Genomic DNA, 23,048 nt, shown 5'->3' with positions numbered 1-23,048 from the left:
ACTCTATGTACTAAGCCACCCATGCCAACATATAAAGGGAGATTCATGTGCTATAAGAAACTAAAAACATGGTGGAGAGAGAGAAGTATAGGAAGCTATACATGGACTAATGCAAAATAAAGCAAGCAGAATCAAGAACAAGAAACATCAATGACATTCCTGGAATGCTCTACCTCCTCATCTCCATGTACTAGCTCTCTGGCTTTTTTTATGTCTCAGATAAAATCCTATCTTCTATAGAAAGCCTTTCCCAAGCTTTCTTATTTTTAGTGCCTTCCCACTCTTAATGTTTTTCTATTTATCCTATAAATAAAATGTTTATCCAGATTCCTTTGCTGGTTGTTTCTTCTTTTAAAGTGAGAGCTCTTTGAGAGCAGATAATGCCGTTTAAGGGGGATATGTTTTGTTTGTTTTATTTTCAATAGTATTTTATTTTTCTAAATACATGCGATGATAATTTTGAACATTCATCATTGCAAAACTTTGTGTTTCAAATTTTTCTCCTTCCCCCCAGAAAGGAATGAGCAATCTAAAAAATTGATTAAATATGTGCAATTTTTCTAAACATATTGTCCTGGTTGACAAAAAAAAAAAAAATCAGATCAAAAGGGAAAAAAATCATGAGAAAGGAAAAAAAAAGGGCAAACAAACAATAACAACAAAAAAGGTGGAAATACTACATTCATTCTCTGTAATTCTCTCTCTGGATGTGGATGGCAGAAGTTGGCTTGAATTACCTCATTGTTAAAAAGAACCAAGTCTATCACAATTGATCATCACATAATCTTGTTACTATGTTCAATGTTCTCTTGGTTCTGCTCATTTCACTTAGCATCAGGCAAGTCTTATTTTCATGTAAGTCTTTCTAGGCTTTTCTGAGATCAACCTGTTCATCATTTTTTATAGAGCAATAATATTACATTATATTCATATACTATAACTTAGCTATTCTCCAACTGATGGGAATCTACTCAATTTCCAGTTCCTGAGAGGGAACAAAAAGGACTTTTACAAATAGTTTTGCACATGTGGGTCTTTTTCCCTTTTATGATGGGATACAGACCTTGTAGAGATACTGGTGGATCAAAAGGTATGCGTGCAATTCTTTTAAATATATTTTCATATATGTCATGTTGTACAAGAGCAGAGAATGTCTTTTGCTTCTTTTTGTATCCAGGTATATGGCCTGTAACACAGTAGGTGCTTAAGAAATGACTGATTACAAAAATGTAAATGGCATGAAGAATCACACAAAACAACTGAAAGTGAACATTATAAAGAATAGATAAGAGAAAACACCTTCCCCCATTTCACTACAGAGTTTCTTTGCAGTGGGGTCCACTGGTTTAGAGCATTAAATGTTATATCATTTTTTTCAATGTCATCAATTAGCTTTTTTTCTTTTCTTTAAAGTATCTATAATAATAATAATTGTCTATGATAATAATAGTTATTATTATTTTTAGATAAAGAAAAAAGTATCAGGGAAGAGCCAAGTGACCTCACTAGTTGCTAATAGAGCTGAGACAGGTATCTAGTCTTCTGAAAATCTCTCTTTGAGGACAGGGCCTGTAAGCAAAAGACTGGGTCAGAATCTTCTTTCAACTTGATATCTACCCTGCTTATTTTAATTCAGCTTTCCATAAGAGTGTAAAAATTTGGGCACTAAAATGTGTGATTGGTAGGATCCTTTTATGAAAAGGTAAGTCTGTAAAGTGTATTTAAGTGCTTTAAGGTTAAAGCAACCAATCATTGAACATTTATTAAATGTCTTCTAGGTGCCAGCCACTTGCTAAATGGTGGAGATATAAAAAGAGGCAAAAGACATATTACAATCTAATATGGTAGAGAACATGCAAATAAATATATACAAAGAAAGTTATATACAGGGCAAACAGGAAATACTTAACAGAGATAAGGCATTGGAATTAAGATTGGTTCGGGAAGGTTTCTTATAGAAGGCAGGACTTAAAGGAAGATAGGAAGGTCAACAGAATGAAGGACAGAGAGCATTCAGAGTATGGGGGACAGTCAGGAAAAATGAGTCTTAATTTTAACATGCAGACCATGAAAAAGAAACTTTCTTTTAGGCCAGGGCTGGCAGAAATACTCTACTTTTAATGATTTCAACTGGCTCTATAGAAAAGGGGGTGGTTTCTTCAAGGCTTTTACTAGAAACTTAGATGTTTCAAGTCTCATTTTTCCTTTTAACTCCCTCAAAAAATCAGCTTATTTCCTGAGCTTTGGGAACTTCTCCTTAGTTCAGTACCCCTAGACATGCCCTTACTCCTCTGCCCTAGTACTTACATACTCAGTTATGCAATGGTTAATTTGTATTTGCTCTCATGTTACTTTCTAAAAGTTCTCATCTAAGTTCTTCCTCTCTAGTGAGAAGGTTCTCAGGGGCTCAGGCTGTTTTCTATCTCTTTTGGTTCCCTCTCTCCCACACCATGCCTAAAAGCTTTCTGAAAATGGGGGTGTTTAATAAATACCGATAAGCAACCCAACTGATTTTTCCTTTAACCTTTTGGAAGCACTGCTCCATGGGAACACTTGGGAAGGTAAGCAAAGGCATGATACAAACAAAAGAAAAAAGTGTTGGGGCTGGAAAGGAATGCTAATCTGTTTTTAAGGTAGCAACAACTCCTAGAGTTAACAAATCACTGCTTTCTACTGGTCTGTTTCTAGAGAACCATAATGTAAGTAGTTACATGATACTAAAGATTTTGAAATTTTACAGAGCTGGCTTTAAATGAGTTAACAAGGGCCAAACTAAGTTGAAGTTTCTTCCTTGGATACATTACTGTACAATATGGAAGAGGGCACAATTTGAGCTATTAATGGACTGGTTTTCTTCTATCCTGTGTTAAGCCCTTCACTGAGGTTGTTTCTCATGTGGGAGTTATGGGAGGGTTTAGAGAGGATTTGAGGAGAGGTGTGGTGATGGTTACTACATTCCAAAGTATTAAAAAGGAGACAGTGAAGGTGGAAATGAAGGACGTGATAGGGCAAATTTAAAATGATATTAAATAGAAAAGTGCCATTAAATGATAATAAATAAAAATATTATGCAGAAAAAGCCAGATGCTATTCAAAAATTAAATATTTATATTGAATAAAATGAGAATTTTTTATTGTGAAAATGAATCCTATAAAACTAAATATATGAAACTTTAAAGAAATTTCCTAGTCAAAATCTGAATAATTCAACAAACATTAATTAAGTATCTACTTAAGTGCACATCCCAAATCAAGTATATGTAAGACACTAGCTACATCACTGAAAGGAGAAAAAAAAAGAATGTCTTCTTGTCATAGATCTGAGTACTTGTGATAGAAGAAAAAGCAGTGATATACAATAATTAGAACACTGCAACTGAACTCAAAAGACCCTTAGCAGTTGTATCAATCACAATATGATAATCTTTGTTCTTTAACTGATCTGTAGTTTCCTCAATTGTGAAATAGGTCAGATAAATTCATTGAGAGTAAATTACACCTAAGGTTCCTTCTATCACAAGTATTTTATGAGAAAGGGAGGGAGAAAAAGAGGGAGGAGAGAAGGAAAGGAAAGAAGGAAAGAAAGAAGAACTGAAGAAGGGAGGGGAAAAAGGAGGGAAGGAAGGGAGAAAGGAAAAGAAGGAAGAAAGGAGGGGAAGAAGGGAGGGAAGATTTGGGAATATTCCAGAGAATAAGTAGTACTGGATTTTTGCAGAAATCAAAGTATAGAAAATTTTTCACCTCATCCATCCCACAAAAAGAACCACTAGTGAAGCAACTATAATTACTTTGCATAGTTTTTCAGATAGTCACAACTTCTCTCTGTCTCAGGAAAATCTTTTAAGATATAAATTGTAGAGCCTATACTGATGTATCCTGGTAGAGGGTGTTTCCTCTACCTTTCCCTGTGTCAGTAAAATCATAGGATTAACTAAATGAAAATAAATGGTCAACAGTAGCAAAACTGCTACAAAACAGCAAAACTGTTCTGTTTTGCACCCTGAATCGCTCCAAGAGAATCCAAAAAATTTCCAGAACAAAAGGAAAAGGGAAAAATGCCTATTTTGGGTAGGTAATATTGTTCATTTAAAATAAGCAAAGGTTTGTTATATTTCATGGCTTCTGGAAAATAACAATTGGCATTTATAGAAAGCTTTACAAAGTAAATTATCTTATGCAATGATTATAATAAGTCTGTGAAATAGGTAAAATTGTGATTATTATCCCCATTCAACAGAGGCTCAGAAAGGCTAATGACTTGCCCACAGAAACACCACTGCTAAATGTCAGAAGCAAAATTCAAATACACATCTCTTCAAATCCAAAGCTATCTCTGCAATATCTCATTGCCTCCCAGTCTCTTGACTTAAAATTTCCAGCTAAATGTAAGCTCTCAAGGCTAGGCCTCTGTCTTTCAACTACTTTATTCTTCCCTCTCATTTTATCCCCATTTCCTAATACAGAGCTTTGTGCAGAGGAAGTACTAAGTCTCCTTGTTTATTAACTGAGAAGGGTTTTTCATCCCATTTCAAAGACAGAAGAATAAAATCAGGGACTCAGGATTCTCTTCAGCTAGAAGACTCCCATATAAGGAGATGCCATAAAAAGACCACAGCTGAGACAAGAGTTGGTCAAAACAACCAGCTTGCAAGTTCTGCCAAAAGTCCTTTTTCCCTATTTAATCCCTCATCGTTCTCCTAGTACCAGACAGTAAGTGCATTAAATTCTTTAAACATTCATTGCAAGCTAGAACAAAGGTAGTACATTTAAGAGTTGAGAATATGTATATAGCTTTAAAAAGGAACCATAAGAAGGAACTCTTAAAATAGCAGTTATATCTGACTAATCCTGTATATGACAATAAAGAAACCATCCTATTCTACTATACTTGGCTCAGATGTGAAGAATAAATTTTCCATGTTTTCTTTCTCCAGAAATGTCAGTCTCTCCAACAAGCTCTGCATACAATATGTGTTTATTGTTTCAGTCCCATCTCTACTTTGAGGTCACTGAAGTTGGGAGCCAGACAGACCTCCAACTATTAATGATGGAAAATTCCAGCAGATTGCCAGTAGTAGATGCTCCCCACAAATATTCAGGATTCTGCTATCCATAACAGTCCTGTTCTAATCTATTCTATATAACCTGTTAGGAATACATATTCTATTTTCTTTATTCATTTGATTCTCAAGTTTACATTCAAAATAACTTGAGCATTCCGTGAAAAGCAGGACCATGTTTATCCTAGCAAACATTCGTGATAAGGTCCAAATCACTGAGAATCAGATTGCAATACTGTCTCTGTACCACAGCATCTTGTCAGCAGAATCATTTTTTTGTACTCTCTGATAGTATTCAATTTCAGTTGGAAAGATCACTTAAAATAGGTACCACTCTCTCTCTCACCATAGATATTTCTTTTAGTTTAGGTAAAATTATTTATATTATGGATGGCAATCTCTACTCATTTTTCTTAAATCGATCAGCTAAACAGTCTGCTGAATGATATATAAATATAGAAGTCATGGGGAAAAAAAAAGAGACAATTTTGTCCAATGCAGATCTCAAGCTGCTAAAATTAGTCACCAGAACTTCTCCCTTGGGTGTCATTTTTAAAATCTAACCTTGTCCCAAATAACAACTGACCAACAAATCCCTTTGATTCTAGGGAAAGGAGAGCCCCGCAGTGTGACGCAGGCACATTGTGCCTTTGTTGCGTGGGCCTGGAGGCACTCACCCAGAAGAGAAGTTAAAAAAAAAAAAAGAAAAGAAAAAAGAAAACTGCATTTGCTCTGGTGTCCAACAACTGTGGAAGCAGACTGGAGTGACACCCCCTCCCATCCTTTTCCCCACCCCCTCAACCTTCCTGTCACAGGCCCATTCTGAAACTGCCAACACACAGTGTTACTGCAGGTGTTTGTAAACAAGTAAGTTTAGAAATGTTTCTAATTATAAGCTGCCATGGCTAAAATTAGATACCCGATCTGTTCACTTAAAAAAAAAAAAAAAGCTTTCCAAAAGGGTTCATTTAAATGAGAGCAGCCAATAAGCTTTGATGGGGGGAGGGGAGAAAATGGGGGAGGGTGAAGATGAACTTGGGTGACAGAGCCAGAGCTCTCATTTGTCAGTTCTTCCTCTGTACTATGAATTATGGTTCCCATTTCCTTGTGAAGAAAGCCACAATTTCAGTCCATTGTCATGTTATGATACCATATTCTCTGGCATGGGATATTAATGATACACCCATTACTCAGTAGCCTCCTATCTCCCCTGTATCCTAAAAAACACGTTAAAATATACTCCCATAAATTCTCTATTCCCCTTTGCTTCCAGTCCCAGTTCAGATTTAATGCAAACATTAAGCATTTCTTGGCATTTCAGAAAAAAAACCTACAATGACCCACATGTGGGTGCTTACGCCCTAATACTTATTAGGAAATTCGGCAAAAGAGGCAGATTTTACCTGTATAGGGCAGTAGCATCTCACACAGATCGGGAGCAAATAAAAAAAAGCATGATGCCCTCACCTGATTGCAAGTGATTTTGATGATAAAAAATGTTCTCATAAAATAGGGAAACAATGGTGGGTTCATTTGCAGGAACCCATGCAAGGAAGACTTTCTCTCCCTTTCATGTGAATGACATAAAATTATTGTCCTCTACCTGTAAAGTCTTTAGTCCTCTCACATGGTTTTAATGGTAGTGAAAAGTAAATAATGACTACTGACTGACCTTCAATTAACTGTAATATTCAGTTGAGCAAAGCATCTCATTATTAACTCTTTCTTTAGTCTAGAAAAATCAGTCATATTTCCCAGAAGTTCTAGAAAGAATCATGTGAAAATCGACTTTGATTAAAAGGTTACCATGTCTTATCTTAAGAGTTTTTATCTTGGATGGTTTTATCTTTACACTTAAATTGGCTCCTGAGTACAGAAGCAATGAAATTACCTTTGACTGCATCCCAGGACTCACCAACAAGCACATACAAACCCTCTTAGTCATGTTTCTGAAAATAAACAACAGAGTTCCATCTGTAGATTATGTCAATGCAAGCACAATGCGGGAACTACACAGCTAAGTGATCTGTGATCAGTGGGAGACAGGAAAAATACAGACAGTAGAAATTCACAGAAAATTTGAAAAGTTCATTCCCTCGCACAAACTTTTTTTGGCTAGAGATGAGGATGAATAACATTTCATTTTCATTTGTTTGTCCTCCCCTTTTAAAGAAAACGATGGCAGCAGAAATAGCCAAGTGATAGCTGAAAGTAATAAAAGAAGTAAGATACTTGGTCAGTCGTTGAATAATCAGCAGTAAGCCAGTTATTTAAAAAGAAAAATTGAGAGTCTGGGTGGTAGGTTCTTTGGGCCTTGTCTTTGAGCCCTTTAGGACTCAGATTTTTAGTGTTTTGTGCTAGACTGGTGGAGTTTAAACTTGAAAAGATCATTTTCCAGATGGCCAGGATCCTCTCCATGGTCCATCACTTTCATACAGCCCTCACTAATGTTCTAGACTTCTTTGCCCCTTAACTTCCATGTTAGCTCTCAACCCCAGATCATACTCCTATCCTTTCTTCAAGGCTAATGAATGTAGCTGGAAAAAAGCAGAGAAACATTACAGATCCACACAGTCTAATGTCAAATGGGCCTTCATACTCTTCAACAACTCTTTTATGGATCTCTTATTGATTCCCTGGCAGGCTCACCATCACAGCCATTCCAAACCTTCTTCACTCCCCTAAGCCTAGCATTTTAACCACCCTAACACTTCCATATTCCTCACCCACTTGCATAGGAGTGTTTTCCAAAGAAACTATGCACAGGAGTCCTACAGATGACTTTGCCCTGGGGGGCATAATAGGCTGAGTACAAACCTAAAGTCCCATGTTGTTTTCAAAAGCATGAGATTGGACAGCTTCTTATTTTCTCACCAGCATTTCTTTTAAAATTAAGTCTGAAGAGGTACTATACTTCCAGCCGAAAAGCACCAGCAGAAACAAACAAACACCAAAACAATTTGCAAACGCTCATATATTAAGACCACTGACAGGTACTACTTAAATTGTTGGGAAATTATTCATGCACATGTGTATACCTTTTGTATACACACACATACATATACACACAGTTTTAGTAAGTACTCATTAAGCTATCTGAGGTATTAAAACTAATCACTGCAGTTTTCCTTTAATGTTATCCTCAGCATAAAGAGAAATGAGCCCATTGTCATTTATTTCAAAATCATTCTTTATAAAAAATAGCTAATCTCCAGAAGCACACCTGGTTTATTGAAGTGAATACAAAGATGCAGCATATAGCCTTAATGTGCTCAGCTGGGAAAATATATTTTTTTAAATGAGCATTTGTTAGGGCTTTATTTGCAAATGCAAAACTATCCAAGACATTCTTTGTGCTGGTAGGGATTTTTCATTTCAAAAACCACATTAATATAGGAGGATTCACATCAAGGACTAAAAGCAGCAAGGAAAATTAACCCATGCCAGATTGGAGGAAGAAGAGAAAAAAGCTAAGCTATTGGATCAGAGAAAAGTGGTAAATCCAAGAAACACTGAAACCAACCTGAAGTAAGCTTGAGAAGGCTGGAAAAACACTCTCTTTCTAACACACTCTCTGTCCAAGACAATCGTCTTATAGTGCAAACACAAAATGTAAGGATCTTGCAACTTGACCTAGGTGATGAAAGTGGCAGAGGAGGGGGTCAACTGGGTTAAATATTAGAAGTGGTAAAAGATTACCAATTAACTCTTCATGGGAAGCTCTCACTGAAAAATAAGCAAGAGCATGAAGTATTCCCAAGCCCATGAAGATGGTTAGATCACCATTTAAAGACACAAGGTTTTTCCAGTTACTGAGAATGGGCACTTGGATGGCCTTCACAGGAAGGCCACGTGAAAAGTGCCTGTGGCACTTGGCCATGCTGGCCAGCTGTATTCTAGATATGATGACAGGTGGAATTTTTTTTTCTCATTTGATCAGGGAATGTAATATATCTTCAAAACAAAGTTTATCTCAACAGGATAGGCATGGGCATATAAGCTATATTCATCCAACTATGAAAAAATTGCAAGCCATATCCACATCCCTCTGTTCCTTTCAGATGTAAACTGCCCCATGTTTCTTTCAAAAGATTTCATTCTTGTAAAAGTCTCTTTCTAACCATTATGCAGTTTTTCCCTAAGTTTTTTCCCTTCACTTGAAAATAAAACTAAACTCTCTAGGAAGTAGATTTTATTCTCAACTAGAGGTCTGAAAAAATTATGCCAAAATCACACAATGTACACACAAGATAAGAGTAAACAAATGGCTATTTATTTAGAGTTCCATTAACCTCCTTAAGACAAGGGCTCTATTTAGTATACTGGAAGACACAAATGAAACATATTAAGCACCGTCCTAAAAGGAAGAAATTCAAACCCAGAAGTGAAGTATCAGATTCTATTCTATGTGCTCCTTTACAAACCACTTGTAAAATCAGGTGTCTCTATTTTCCAAAAGAGATACTACCACATAACAAGGAGATGTCTTTGGTTTATCTTTTTACGACCTTGAACATCCACTTATCTTTGCCATCTCAACATAGCCTGCATGGTACTTTGTGGATGGTAGACACTCAATAAAATATTTGTGAATCATAGAATACTTTAAAAAATTCATTTATCAAGGTCCTACTGTGCACTGAGGGAGAAGAAATTCAATTTAATTCAGCAAATGATTAATAAGTATCTATTGTGTCCAGAGTCTCATTCTAGGCACTAAGGAAATACATAGCTTAGATGAGGCACTGTCTCTAAAGCTTACTGGTTCACTGTTATACGTAAGAATGGGGAAGAATACAAACACACAAATAACTATTGTTCAAAATAATAGTATAAAATAAATGGATAAAAAAGATGAAAATGTTACACAAGGCCAATGGCAGAAACATCATCACCTACAGGAGAAAGGACCTGTTATTAAGGAATTGATATTCTAAGAAAACAGATCAGAATTATTGACAAGTTCAAATACAATTTAGAACTTAATAACTGAATTAAGTAAGAAATGTACAAAGTTCTATGAGATTTCAGAGAAAGAACAAAGGGCTTCCAATTGGAGAATGATAGTTGGCAAAGACATAGGAGAAGAGGTAGCATCTGAGCCGGGCTTGATAGGATGCATAAGATATAGGTATAAATAAAATAGTGAACATTCAACATGACAGGGATGAATGGCATTGGGGAAGGTAGCACTGGATAAGTTCAGGAATATAGTTCATTTTGGTCAGAATACATAACAAGGACAGAGGAGAAATGAGTGATAAAGCTAGAGAAAAAAGTAGGAGCCAGAGAGGAGGTCTTGAATATCAGACTAAAGAGCATTATTTTGAAAGGTTTTTTTTTTTTTTTTGAGCAAAAGAGTGTCAATCATAGCTATTGCTTAGACAAATTAATCAATTCTAATCACTCACAAATTAACCATGTGACAGAATGATTGGATCAATAGAATTGTACCTGTAGTCTAGTGTGTTTTCAGAAGATATGATTCACAGAATCAAGCCTCAGATCTTTTAGTTACAACTTTGTGGAGAAGAGAGGAAAGAGTAAGCTGTTGTTGTAAGAACACCTTCTCGGGAGGTGATTAACTGTCTATAGGGAAGAAAATTAAACAGTGAATGGTGTGCCTGCCTTTCCATTCCAGAAGATCTGGGGACTAAAAAAGAAGCACACTCAGTGAGCAAAGCTCATGCTCTTTCCAGCTGGCCAAGGCCCTCTGCAGAATTGTAAGGTACATGGCTGCTGACCGAGCTCCACCCGTGTCATGCCCTTATCAGAGCTGGCTACAGCCCAGAGAGACAGGCCAGTGTTCTTCATGACAACTTGACAGAAGTTCTGGCAGCCAGAAGAAGCTTGGAGAAACGGAAATGGGCTCAAAGGAAAAGCAAATAAACAAAGAGCTAATCCCTCTGTGCTGCCTGACCTGCTTCACCTGTGTTGGAACATTGGGAAGGAACTCAGCTCTTCCAAAACTGTGGCATTCATTATTATAGCAATGTAAGAGAAAGGTACAATGGGGCAGCTAGGTGGTACTATAGATTAGAGCACTGGGGCATGAAATCAGGAAGATCCTGAGTTCAAATCCAGCCTCAGCCACTTAACTGTATAACCTGGGCAGTCTCTTAAGCTTGTTTGCCTCAGTTTCCTCATCTGTAAAATGATCTGGAGAAAGAAATGGAAAACTATTTCTATACCTCTCCAAGAACTTCCCTAAACCATCTTGGGGTCTTGAAGAATTGGACACAACTGAAACTGCTAAACAATAACAAAAAACACAATGGTAGAAATGAGTGACAGCTTTAGATTGGAAAATATATACAGGCATCTCACTCTAACACAAACAACTATAAGGTAGTTTAGTCTAACAGAGGAAGTATTAGACATGAAGACAAGAAAACCTGGGTTCAAATTCAGCTTTTATAGTTGTGTGACGATGGATATGTTATTTAACTACCCTCAGCCTCAGTTTTCCTCTTCTGAAAAATTGGAAGAAATAATACCAGTAGGATTTATATAATTCATATGTGAGAATCAAATGATAAAATGTATGTAAAGTGCTTTGCAAACATTAAAATGCTATGCAAATATCAGCTACTATTATTAGAAAGCATAATCCATTCTGAGGTAGATCTGTCTTTGTTGTCATTTGAGGGAATTTAGTTTTTAGAAAAACCAAAAGAACTTTAAGGCTTTCTGATCTTCAAGGAAACCCTATGACTTGTATCTCAATAATATATATATATATGTATATATATATGTATGTATAAATCTATATATATATAGAAATTTTTATTCATATATATATGAATAAAAATGTCTATGAAATAAGGTCAAGCACTTTTAAAAAGTATTATTATTTATTATTGGAAATATTCTCATCTTGATATATCATTTTGATATAATTTGGAGTCCCTGCCCTGCTATTATTCTATCAAATTAATGTTCTGCAGACTATTATATAGGTGGTTAAAATAACTTCATTTTGTAATTTAGTAAAATATACTTCGAAATCAAATTCATCTTCTCCAAAAGCATCCTTGATAAAGCTCTAATAGTAGACAGAATAAATCATATAATATGTACCTCATCCTGTTCCCACTTGATTTAGATTTTTTTTTGGTTAGTTCCACTTAACTTGGAGATTATAAGCATTTGATAAAGATGAAATCTATTAAAACAACTTTTCTTGAGATTTTATGAATCAGTATTATATATTCAGGTGACTATGGACCAGACTTTGGTCTGTGGTAATGGGTTCAATTTTAGTACAGTTTTTGGTTGAGTTACTGAAGATCTTTTGAGATTTTTATTTGTAGTATGGGGATTTGTCAATATTCTTCCTTCTTCTTGGCAAGTATTATTAGTAATATTAACATAGTGATAATAATAATGGCTTATGGACAGATAAGTAGCCTTGAAATAAAGAAGACAATGTTGTTTGAGCATAGTTGAAACTTAATAAATTTTTTCATTCATTTTTTCTTTTAGGAAATTCTCTAAATTGTAAAGCAAGTGCCAATCTGGATTGGTAGAAAGAATTTTTTTCATCAGAAAAAATATATATTTATGTATATATACATATATACATATATGTATACATAGAAATATATAATGTTATACACACACGTTTTTGTATATGTTCACAAATCAGTGAAATCACAGGTCTGGCTCCTCTTCCTTGGCCCCTCTCTCCAAAAAAGTAAGGTGCTATTATGTTTGATCCAATGATAAAACAGAATCTTGGGCTACAATGTTTAATATCAGGATTCTTTGGGAAAACTAATAAATCAATTATAGATCAGTATCTGAAAAAAAATCTCTGTGATATATAGCCCTTTCCTAGGAAGCAGTATCATTCTTTCCAATAAGGGAAAGGTTGTCTATACAGTTGCTTAGGAATAGTCAAAATTTAAATGACAGAGAGGTCAGACAGCATATGAATACCTCCTCAGCCTGTGTCGGCGGTATGGGAAACATAATTTCTGTTTAAAATAAGGCTTTAGACATTGTTGGGATATTATAAATCTAACGGGGAAAATATCTTAATATAACTATGTCCTACAAAGAAGGCAGAAGACATGATACAATTAAGGGAAGCCGTTGTAGTGGGGAAAACCCAGGGTCTTGTGGTTTTAAAGGTCAGAAAAAGGGTTGAGAGCCAATACTAAAAATCCAACTTCTTAACAAGACTGGCATTTGATTCCTCACTTATTACAGTGTTTTCTACAACTTTCTACTCAATAGCTTTCTCAAATATCTGACATTATTAAAAGATCAGAGCAGTTGGTAAAAACTGCCAATTTGGGGATCACGGCTCTAGGTGAAAGACTCTGAATTGTTAACTGAGACAAAGTAAGGTAAAGTTTTTGAACCAATCTTTGGTAGAATATGTGAAGAATAATGTCTCAATGAGGGAAGAGAAAACGTTTCCTTGGCTACATAAATAAGAGATGTGTGTCTGTGAAGGTGAGGGGAAGAGAAGAGTGTAGGAAGTGCAATCATGAGAAAAAACTTTTGTGAAGGATTTCCCTCCTTCATCTCATATTCAGGCTCCAAGAAGCAAGCACTGGCCAGAAAGCTAAAGTCAGCAGTTATATGTCCTCAGGTAGTTCTACAGACAAGACAGAAAAGGAGTGGGCAATGAGGAGAAGAGTAGGCCGTTTTGATAATGCTCTACTTGAGCCTAGGAGGGTTTCCCCTTTGGGTATTATCCTGAAGAATGCTCCGGGCAAGCTTAGGTTGATTCATCACTTGTCACATCTAGAAGAAGAATCAGCTAATGATTACATTGGCTGATTCTCTGCTCATGTTCAGTTTCACATGCACCTCCTAATTAGGGAAAACTTCAGGTGGCAAAAGGCCAAAAGAAAGCCAACAATCCACTTTTGCTGTCACTGCAACATCCAAATTGTTTTCCATCTACCAGGGCCTGAAATTAAAGGTTTAACAATTAGGAGTAAACATAGTCGTCATCCTTTGCTTCTGTTCCTGAAGAATCTATTTGTTTTCTCTGAAAAGAGTGAGTGAGGAATCAGACCACATAATATAATGAGAGGTGTTCTAGGCTGGAAAATAGGACAACTGTATGCCGCTTCATGTTTTGTCATTACCTAGGTATGTCACTGTACCACATCACTAAATCTGGATCTAAATTTGTAAAATCTGTGAAAAGAAAAGAATAATCCTTTCGTCTACTTGTCAAATGAGCATCTTATGGAGAAAAAAAAAGATATAAAATAAAAGTATTTTGCAAAAAGGCAAAATCTGAACCTAAAACTAAAATGGCATGGGATTTGAGGCAAAGTAAGTAATTAAATTTATTAATGTACAATATGTCTTACAACTATTTTTGTATCTTTAAAAATATTTAATAAGCAATATGCCCTTTTGCTACAACATCAAAGTTTAGAAAATTCTGGACATACTCTTTAATTGTTCATCATAAAACTATACTTTTATGATACTGACTATCAAACATTACAGTTGATTAATAGTCTGTTTTTCCAAGGACACGTTTAATTATAGCCTATAAGTTTTCTTTTCTTCTTTTTTGGTGGTGAACATTATCTTTATATCATTGCTAAAAAACAAACAAAACTCCCTTAAAAGAGCCAGCTTGTAGAAAGAGGTGGAGCATGTTTGTATTGTCAGCTTCACAAGATTATTTGAGGAAAATACTTTATAAATTATAAATGTTTATATGGTAATAATAAAAATGGTATTTTTTAAAAGGAAAGAATAAAATGTGATCTTATAATATAGGAGGGCTCATAGGTTTTCTAAAAAGTTTAAATCAGTTGAGTACATGGCATATTGAAACATGTTTATTATTTTTCTTAACTTTCTATGACATATGTCAACATAATGTTGTAGTATTCCATCTCCATTTTTCTAATTCTAGAACAATTTTACTTCTTATTATGTCCAAAGTTTATCATAGTTCATCATTCCCTCAATGGAAACAAGGCTTCCAAGTCCACTGGAAGCAAAAAAAATTTCCCTAAAGAATTTTTGGGATGAATGTTTTACAATCTATTTGAAGATGCTCAGATCTTACAGGTTCACCTAGACTTCTTCTGACAACAGTTTGGACATACAGAAAAAATATTCAATAGAAAAAATGTTTCCTCAATAAAAATAAAAATGATCTTTTCCCAATCTTCGGGAGCCTAGTCTTTGCATTATCTTGCCTGTAACAAGTGTTTTTTTCTTCATAACAAGAGTTTGCAGTTTGTTTGTTGGTCTTCTTGATGATCTTCCATTTCCAGAAACTTAAGTGACGTAAGAGGAATCAATACCAATCCCTCCAGCTGCCAATTTCCTCTGAAGGTTGTTGATTTTCTACAGATTAGTTAGGCTATTTTGCACCAATTTGTCTGTTTTTTGCACTGTTTTTGTGTTTTTAACCAAACTTTTTTTTTTTTTTAAGCTTTGGCATAGTGAATCCTATATCCCTGTGGTCCTGCCTGATCTCAAAATGCATGACCTCACCATACAAAGAACTAGTGCAGTATTGAAGTGTATTCTTTAACAGTGACAACTTTTCAATGTCTCCTTGGAGTAATATGCGTTCTTAAAAAAATAGAGCAAAAGAGAGTACTGAAACACATAGATGTGGCATGAAATCCAGTATACAACTGACAAAGAAATAACTAAAGTTGGGGAAATCAGCTCAAACTGGGTCAACTTCAGACATTCTAAGTCAAGCTAAAAACATACAACATGCCTACTGCTGTCACAAAATGAAACGGTGTAAAAAGAGCAGCTTGTCCCAAGTAATTGACACAACACTGTAGGTCTTTATAATTCTAACCAGCATGTTATCCATTACCCCATGCTTCCTCTGGATTAAGAAATGGAAATATATAACTTGATGTTGCCAATACTGAATTTAAAGAAAATATACCAAAAAGATTACATCACTAAAAAGAAAGAGCTGTTGTAAATATTTAGAAAGTAAACTTATCATCATAGATTGTATTGGAGGATCCTAGAACAACAACTCAGTATTAAGCTTTACTGAAGGAATATGTCCCACAATTGCTCACAGACATGATTGGGAACCTTCAAATAGCTGCTGATATAAGTTTTAGTTACTGTGAAAAACAAACACAAAAAACAGTACTTTAAAAAAATAAATTCTATAATAATCTTACTAGTCATCTGAATTTTACCTGAAAAATCATTCCAACTAAAATGTTCAATTAATGCAGTTGTGGTAAAATTCCATTTATATAAGATGGTAGGTGTATATTATATATGTGTATGTGTAATATATATATATATACATATAAGTGTATATACATGCATAAATATGTATACATTACATACAAATTTACGTTTGCATAGATTGTATATGTATATGTGTATATGTGTGTGTGATCTCCCTATTACCTTACTTCTCTAAAAAATACTCAATGGGGAGAGAGTCATGAGTTTCAGAGGCTCATAATTAATGTCTGTTTGTGAGATAATATTCACAATTTTTCCAGCCAACTCCACCACAAGTTTCTCACCAGCCTTCTCAACTGCTCCAAGCTTTGTCAGTCAACATTTCACTTCTGGAAAGAGATAAAGTTTCTTTTTCTTTGGGGATGGAAAGAGAACTGGTGGAAAGCAGGTTTACAAAGATAACTGACAATGGACCATTCTTTAAATGGTTTTGGAAACAAGTGAACTCTAATAATCTTTTAAAGAATCTGTTCTATCTGCCAACTGTTATCTATAGAGGTAACTACATTTAACCATGGCTTAAATTATCAGTCAAATTAACTCTGATTCTTGAAGATTAGAGAAATGTTATAAAACTTATGTGGAAAAAATCTGCCAGCTGAGATGTGAAGATAGAAAAGAGTGTTCTTCCGTCAAATCACCCCAAATATCTATGGTGGCTAATAATGCTTTTGGAAAATCTACATTTTTCTACAATCAAAAGGTCACAAAATACTGATTCAATTGGTCATTTACCAAAATATACAAAAAAAGAATCATCACAAAAAGCATTTGTCTTCTTGGATATGTATTCCAAAATATTTCCTTCAACTAAAAATATGTCTCAGACAGTATCAGATAGACTGTTCATCTTGTTTCCATATAGTATTTTTTTCTGCTACATCAGACCCAACCCCAGAATCCCTTGGATCTTTCAAGAATAGCAGTAGGCTTGACTGTGGAAATTGTTTGCTATTGTAAAATGATGTGAGTAATAATAAAGAGGTTGGCGCCTCTCTGTGACCCCAAGGAAAGGGATTTAGAAATGACATGGTGGGTTCCAACAGAACACAGGCCCTTGTGTGGGGTATCGTTTTACGAGGAAGGCTTGGCGTCTTCCTTAGCAGCTGCGAAGTTGTCAGCCGAGCATTCTTTACAAAACAGGGTAGCTGTTGGGTGCTGACATGTTCACTTCTGAGCTCTGTAAGAGAAAACCTCCCTGGAATGTTGAGCTAGGCAAAGAAAGCAGATGCCTGGAAAGAAAGAGCCCATCACATATCAGGTGCTTAGAAACCTTCTGGAAGCTCTTACATGGAAACACAACACAATCTTTCCTCCCTGACTAACTCTTTTCTTACTATTTAGGGAAAACTAAACTAGTCTTCAAAAATTAAATGGTTTCCTAATAATTTACTAGAAGGTCCCCCTTAGTTGTGTGTCTGGACTAGAAATGTTCCAAAAAGTTCAGTGTTTATATTTCTCATTATACAACAAAGACACAGAACTTGGAATCAAAGACTGGAATAAGTTAAAATCTGATGATTACTTATTACCTGAACAAAGCAGGGCACTTTGAGTGTACACCTTTGGAGCAATTTTTTGAGAAGGATAAGGTTTACAGTCCCACATGATGTGTTAGTGCATGTTATGTTTTAATCTGCAACAATGAGAAAACTTCTACATCAATGAGATCACAGATTCAGTACACACTGACTACATCAATTATCTACTTCAGGTATTAGTCTGTAAATGAAGAGATTGGACAAGATGATTCAGTCCCTGCCAGCTCTAAATCCACTGAAAAATAGATCTGCTTTTGAATGATGAAGTTGCTTCTCAACTGACTATGTAAATGATAAGGAGCTTCTTGGAGGCTGAGTCTCCACACTTGTAAAATGAGGATACCAGTTTCTAGAGTATCTATGTCCAAGTGGTTGTGAGAAAAGCACTTTGTAAACTACCAGTGGCTATGTAAACATTAGACTTAGTTATTGCCTTTATTTCTGTAAGTCACATTTAGGATTCAGAAAGACCACAACATTTACCTACCTTATAGGTCCATAATCTTTTGTGGCTTTACGAAGATACTGGTAAAATGAGACTTCAGATCAGGAGGGTGATTAAACATGAATTCAAGGACTTGCAATCACTTCTTGATGTTTATTTAATTCAAAAAGAAGAAGGGGACAAGAAAGACTTCGGGAATCTTTTTAGGCAATGTAATCAGAAAACAGCACAATGGAATTCTCAACCAAAGGGACAACAGAACCAATTCCTAGCTTCCTAGGATCAGACCTTGCTGTAACAGAGACTATTTAAACAGTAATGATCTGAACAAAGCTAAATGTATGGCTACTGTAGTTATCATGAGGGTGCTTGGCAATAAAATATCATGCCTTAGCAAATGAAGAGACATGGGAGGTGCAGAAAGGTCAGGTAAAAGAGCAGAAAAGAAATCAATGTCGAAAGAGGTCATTTTATGAGCTTCAGAGGGAGCTATAGTCATTGATTATAATATCACTGCAACAACACAGGCCTCTCTGAGATCTGAAATTACATTTCCAGCTTAAATTTATGGAACACTCCACAGACCTTGATAGAGTCTGTGGGGTGCCATTGGGTGCTTATCATGTAAGGGGTGCCTTGCAGTTTCAGGGTTTGAGGAAAGTTAGTATAAGAAAAGATGGTGATACCTTGTTTGAGCTAATTCTACTTATTAACTCAATCGGTTGAACTGTAGGATTCTAAAGAAGTTTAGATTATGGGTTCAGTTTTCACAGGGTCAAGTAATTGTATAAATACACACAGTGACTAAAAATAAAACAAAAAACAAAAACCTCATAACACAACACATACACATACTCCTTTCTAGCAGTAAAAAAGAGAACCTGGTTATTTGTTTTGCAATATATAACAGCTAATGAAGAACAGTAAGACAAAAGCTAGCTTAATCCAGCTCCTAAACTACAGGAAATATGATGAAAAGAACATGGCAACTGTTGGGTTGGTTCCTGTGGTAGGTGGGTTAATAAGATGGTGGTTTTCATGAGTTAAAAACAGAACAATATCATCAAAGAGAATAATATTTATTATATATGTGCTTTTAATTTTTCTCTGCTTTCTTTATATAGATCTCTCTTTTTTTTTAAAATTTTTTATTTAATGATTACTTTATAATGGCAACATTATTCCTTGCACTCATTTCTTTTCCGATTTTTTCCCCCTCCCTCCCTCCACCCCCTCCCCTAGATGGCAAGCAGTCCTTTATATGTTGGATATGTTGCAGTTTTATATAGATCTCAATGCAAGCATGTTTCATTTTGTCCCTTGTTTTCATAAAGTTGTAAAAAACATCAGGTCACAAAAATTATTTTTGGCTTATATATTTTGCATTACCCCTACCCACATTGATCAATGTCACTCCTTCTGCTTCCTCAACATTCCCATCTTTCTACAGCTCTCCATTCTATAACCCAATAGCCACAGGCTTCTGCCTTTGGGCAATTCATTCAGCTTTGATCCAACCCAGATTCAGATGCAAAAAAAAGGAACAAAAATGGAAGCTTATTAAATATAGTCTTAATTTAACAGGCAAACTACCTGATTTGGGGGGGAGAGTAGTTACATGGACCAAGGTTTATTTCCACAGTTCCTCAAAAGATCTGAGGTATATTAAACTGTACTACCAATTTTGTTCTGAAAACAAGTAAAAGATAGATGCATATGCCATCATGTAGTAGAATCTTAGTAAATAATTGTTCATCAAATCATCTGAAAAGTTAATTCAAATTCTAATTCTACTTCTTCCCAACTAAATCCTTTAAAAATGTTGGGGTGAGGGTATGGTAACATATGACAACAATCCTACCTAATAATTGGTACATTTCTTTATTAACTTTTAGATTCTTTCTCTTCTCTGCCATATATTAAATAAACTTTGATGGACAGGTTGTCTCCTCTAACAATCTAATAATCTAAACCAAGTTCTAACAACTGGAGGGACACTTAATTAGAAGCTACTTCTAAACCCTCATATATAAGAGCAGATTTTAGTAGTTTGAGGAGATTGGGCTAGAGTTTTTAAATTCTCGTGAGATTCTGGCACCAAGAAATACGAAATCCAATTGCTTTCCATGTCTGTGACTATGGGAGACCATCTGAAGCACTCAAGGTCATCAGGAGAGGAGGCTAGAATAAGGATTTAAAGCAAAAGTGTTTTGTGTAGTATTTAAAATACAGTGATTTGTGTAGGAACTGTTTAGAAATTGCTAGTCCTTGTAGTAGTCATTGTAGTACTTAATTCACATAAACACATATTATTGACAACAGTAATTTGTATTATTAATCTGCATTAGTAACCTCTATCTAATGCCCCCATTTACTCACAACTCACTCACCTGGTTCAGCTCCCTCATCAATGGTCTTTTTTAAATAGGAAACTCATTTGAGATTATTTATGATTCTTCCATCTTCCAAGATAATTGTGTGTGTGAGGGGGTAGGGTTGAAAATATTTTTAAAAAATCCCAGACTTTTAAAATACATTTTTTTCAAATTAAAAATGTCCCCAAGGAATCTGTTTGCCAGTCTATTGAAATTAAAGTCAATAGTTATCTGGTTATCAAATGCCTATTTCTCAGTCCTCATTTTCTTTAATATCTCTTCAATTTAGAAACACCTGGTCACCTCTATATCTACTGTCTACTGTCCCTTTGTCATCTACAACAACTGTATAATCTTGGTTTTCTATTTTTCTACCCATTCTATGATTCTTTGATTAGTTCCCTTTTCTTGCCTTATGTCCCAAAGAGAAATGCCTTATAACTCTTTTTGAATTCCCTTTTTTGGGGAGTGGGAAAAGACAATGTCAAAGTTAAAATAAAAAGATCTGCTAATCCCAAGAGTTAAGTCCCACTTTGTACATCTTACATACTAGCAAATCACCTCAATTTCTTTTGAAAGCAAACAGAACAAACTGAAAATACTAATGCAAATAAGATAAAGATAATTCAAATGCATTATACACTGCACTGTTATGAAATGGCACAAGTGATACAAATTACATAGGGTCCATTTATTTTTCCATCTTTTCCAGGACTGTTCTAAAGTCTCCACTTCAAAAAAAAATTGGGCTCACTCCACCTTAAACATGGAATAAAAATGACAGCTGAACTGGACTGGAGAGGAGAAAAACCAAAATCCACAAATTTCTGTTTATTAAAAACAGGGAAAGGTCAGTCTTCTTCCCCCAAAGAAATGTCCAGAGCTTGTAGGAATTATTACTCCATGATAGTTTCTTTATTAAATTCAGTGTGCAGAAATAGAAAGATGGGTTGGGGAGGGGGAAAGTGAAGAGACACAAATAAGTCCTTTTCGTCTAGTGGAGGAATTGCCACAAACTCAAAACAAAACACAAGGAATCAGCCCACTCTTTGTCATGTCTTTAGGTGAAAGCTTTTAAAGAGTCCAGGAAATTAAATCCACAATAAACTCAGAAAATAAGGAATTAAATAATCTACTAATGCATATGGAATATCATCTTTGCTTTCTCCCCCCTCCCTAAAGCAGTACCACACACACACATACACACACACACAAGATAAGTCAAGCTGTGGGGGCTTATAACAGTTTCACTAATAACCAGAGGGCATGGAACATACATCTACTTTTTAACCCGGATCCGCCTCTAGTTAAAACCAAATGTTAGTTAATAAATTAGTTTGAGTGAATTTATAGATTGAGGGCGGCTCCAGCACTGCCTTCATTAGCAAACATTTTTCACCATGGGCAGTCATAGGGAAATCTCCAGCAGAAGTTAAGTGCCCTCCTAAAATGGATTCCCTCCCAAGCCCTGGCATGTGAATTAATTCTATTTGTATTAATATTTGGAATGTCATGCAGGATGCGGTGGTAGCTGGTTTTGCGTGAAGCTCCAGTTCAGTTCTTGTTCTCTCTCTCTCTCTCTCTTTCTCTCTCTCTCTCTCTCCTCTCTCTTCTCTTCTCTCTTTCTCCTCTCCTCTCCTCTCCTCTCCTCTCCTCTCCTCTCCTCTCCTCTCTTCTCCTCTCCTTTCTTCTCTTCTCTTCTACCTTTCCATCTACCTGTTCCTGTATCTCCCTCTCAATCTTTCTCTCCTTTTTTTTCTCTTCCTCTCTCTCTTCCCCCATCCCCTGTCCCCAGCCTGAGTTATCATTATGATGGCCATATTATCAAACCGTGGTACACTGTACAGCAGATTATATAGGAATAGGGACAATGAAAAGCTGAAAATTTCTCCCCTGGTCTGTCTATTAGTCCTCAGCTTGACAATAGCAGGCCCCATTTTAGTATCAAGGAACAGGGTGTTGTATTCAATTTCAGTGCAGTGAAGGCTTTAGGTGACTCTACCTCTTTATATTTCAGATCTCACCATTTGCAGAAAAGTCAACAATATCAAGAATTCAAAAATAGATGGGGTGTATCATATACCTAGCACTCAGATACACCAGAGCAAAAAAAAAAAAAAAACTTTAAGAAGTAGAAATGAAAATAATAGCTGGCATAGGAAATATAAGCATGAGAGAAAGAGAAATGACAAGGGTTAATGGCTTTTCTTTGTAATTATCTTATAACCAGCTCTTTATGGTTCATGTTGTAATAGGAAAAGGATTTGACAGATAAATGAAATTCATCTATAGTCAAAATATCTCAATTTTGCCTGTTTCCCTCTTCCATTACCAGATTCTTTTATATCTTCCAAAGTCATAAAAGATTTGGTAATATAGCAATGAGAACTATATTTTC

The 23,048-nt window shown here is 35.4% G+C and overlaps 1 protein-coding gene and 1 long non-coding RNA gene across 8 annotated transcripts in view; one reads left to right on the top strand and one right to left on the bottom strand.

The window, feature by feature from the left end:
- The window catches only part of ESRRG (estrogen related receptor gamma), a 608,771-nt gene that overhangs the window by 551,752 nt on the left and 33,971 nt on the right, over positions 1 to 23,048 (bottom strand). The gene's annotated exons all lie outside the window — the stretch shown is intronic.
- LOC127562526 (uncharacterized) lies at positions 1,905 to 22,241 on the top strand. 4 transcript variants are annotated; one of them, XR_007953694.1, is made up of 4 exons: positions 1,925 to 2,561; positions 4,464 to 4,710; positions 5,669 to 5,927; positions 21,363 to 22,241. It is a non-coding gene; the product is annotated as an uncharacterized LOC127562526 (long non-coding RNA). The 4 variants fall into 4 exon arrangements; XR_007953693.1 differs by lacking the exon at positions 21,363 to 22,241 and adding an exon at positions 10,702 to 11,761; XR_007953691.1 differs by lacking the exon at positions 21,363 to 22,241 and having other exon boundaries at positions 1,909 to 2,561; positions 5,669 to 6,523.

This window comes from Antechinus flavipes, chromosome 4 (assembly GCF_016432865.1).
Source record: "Antechinus flavipes isolate AdamAnt ecotype Samford, QLD, Australia chromosome 4, AdamAnt_v2, whole genome shotgun sequence".
NCBI lineage: Eukaryota > Metazoa > Chordata > Mammalia > Dasyuromorphia > Dasyuridae > Antechinus > Antechinus flavipes.
This window is presented reverse-complemented; position numbering and strand designations above follow the sequence as displayed.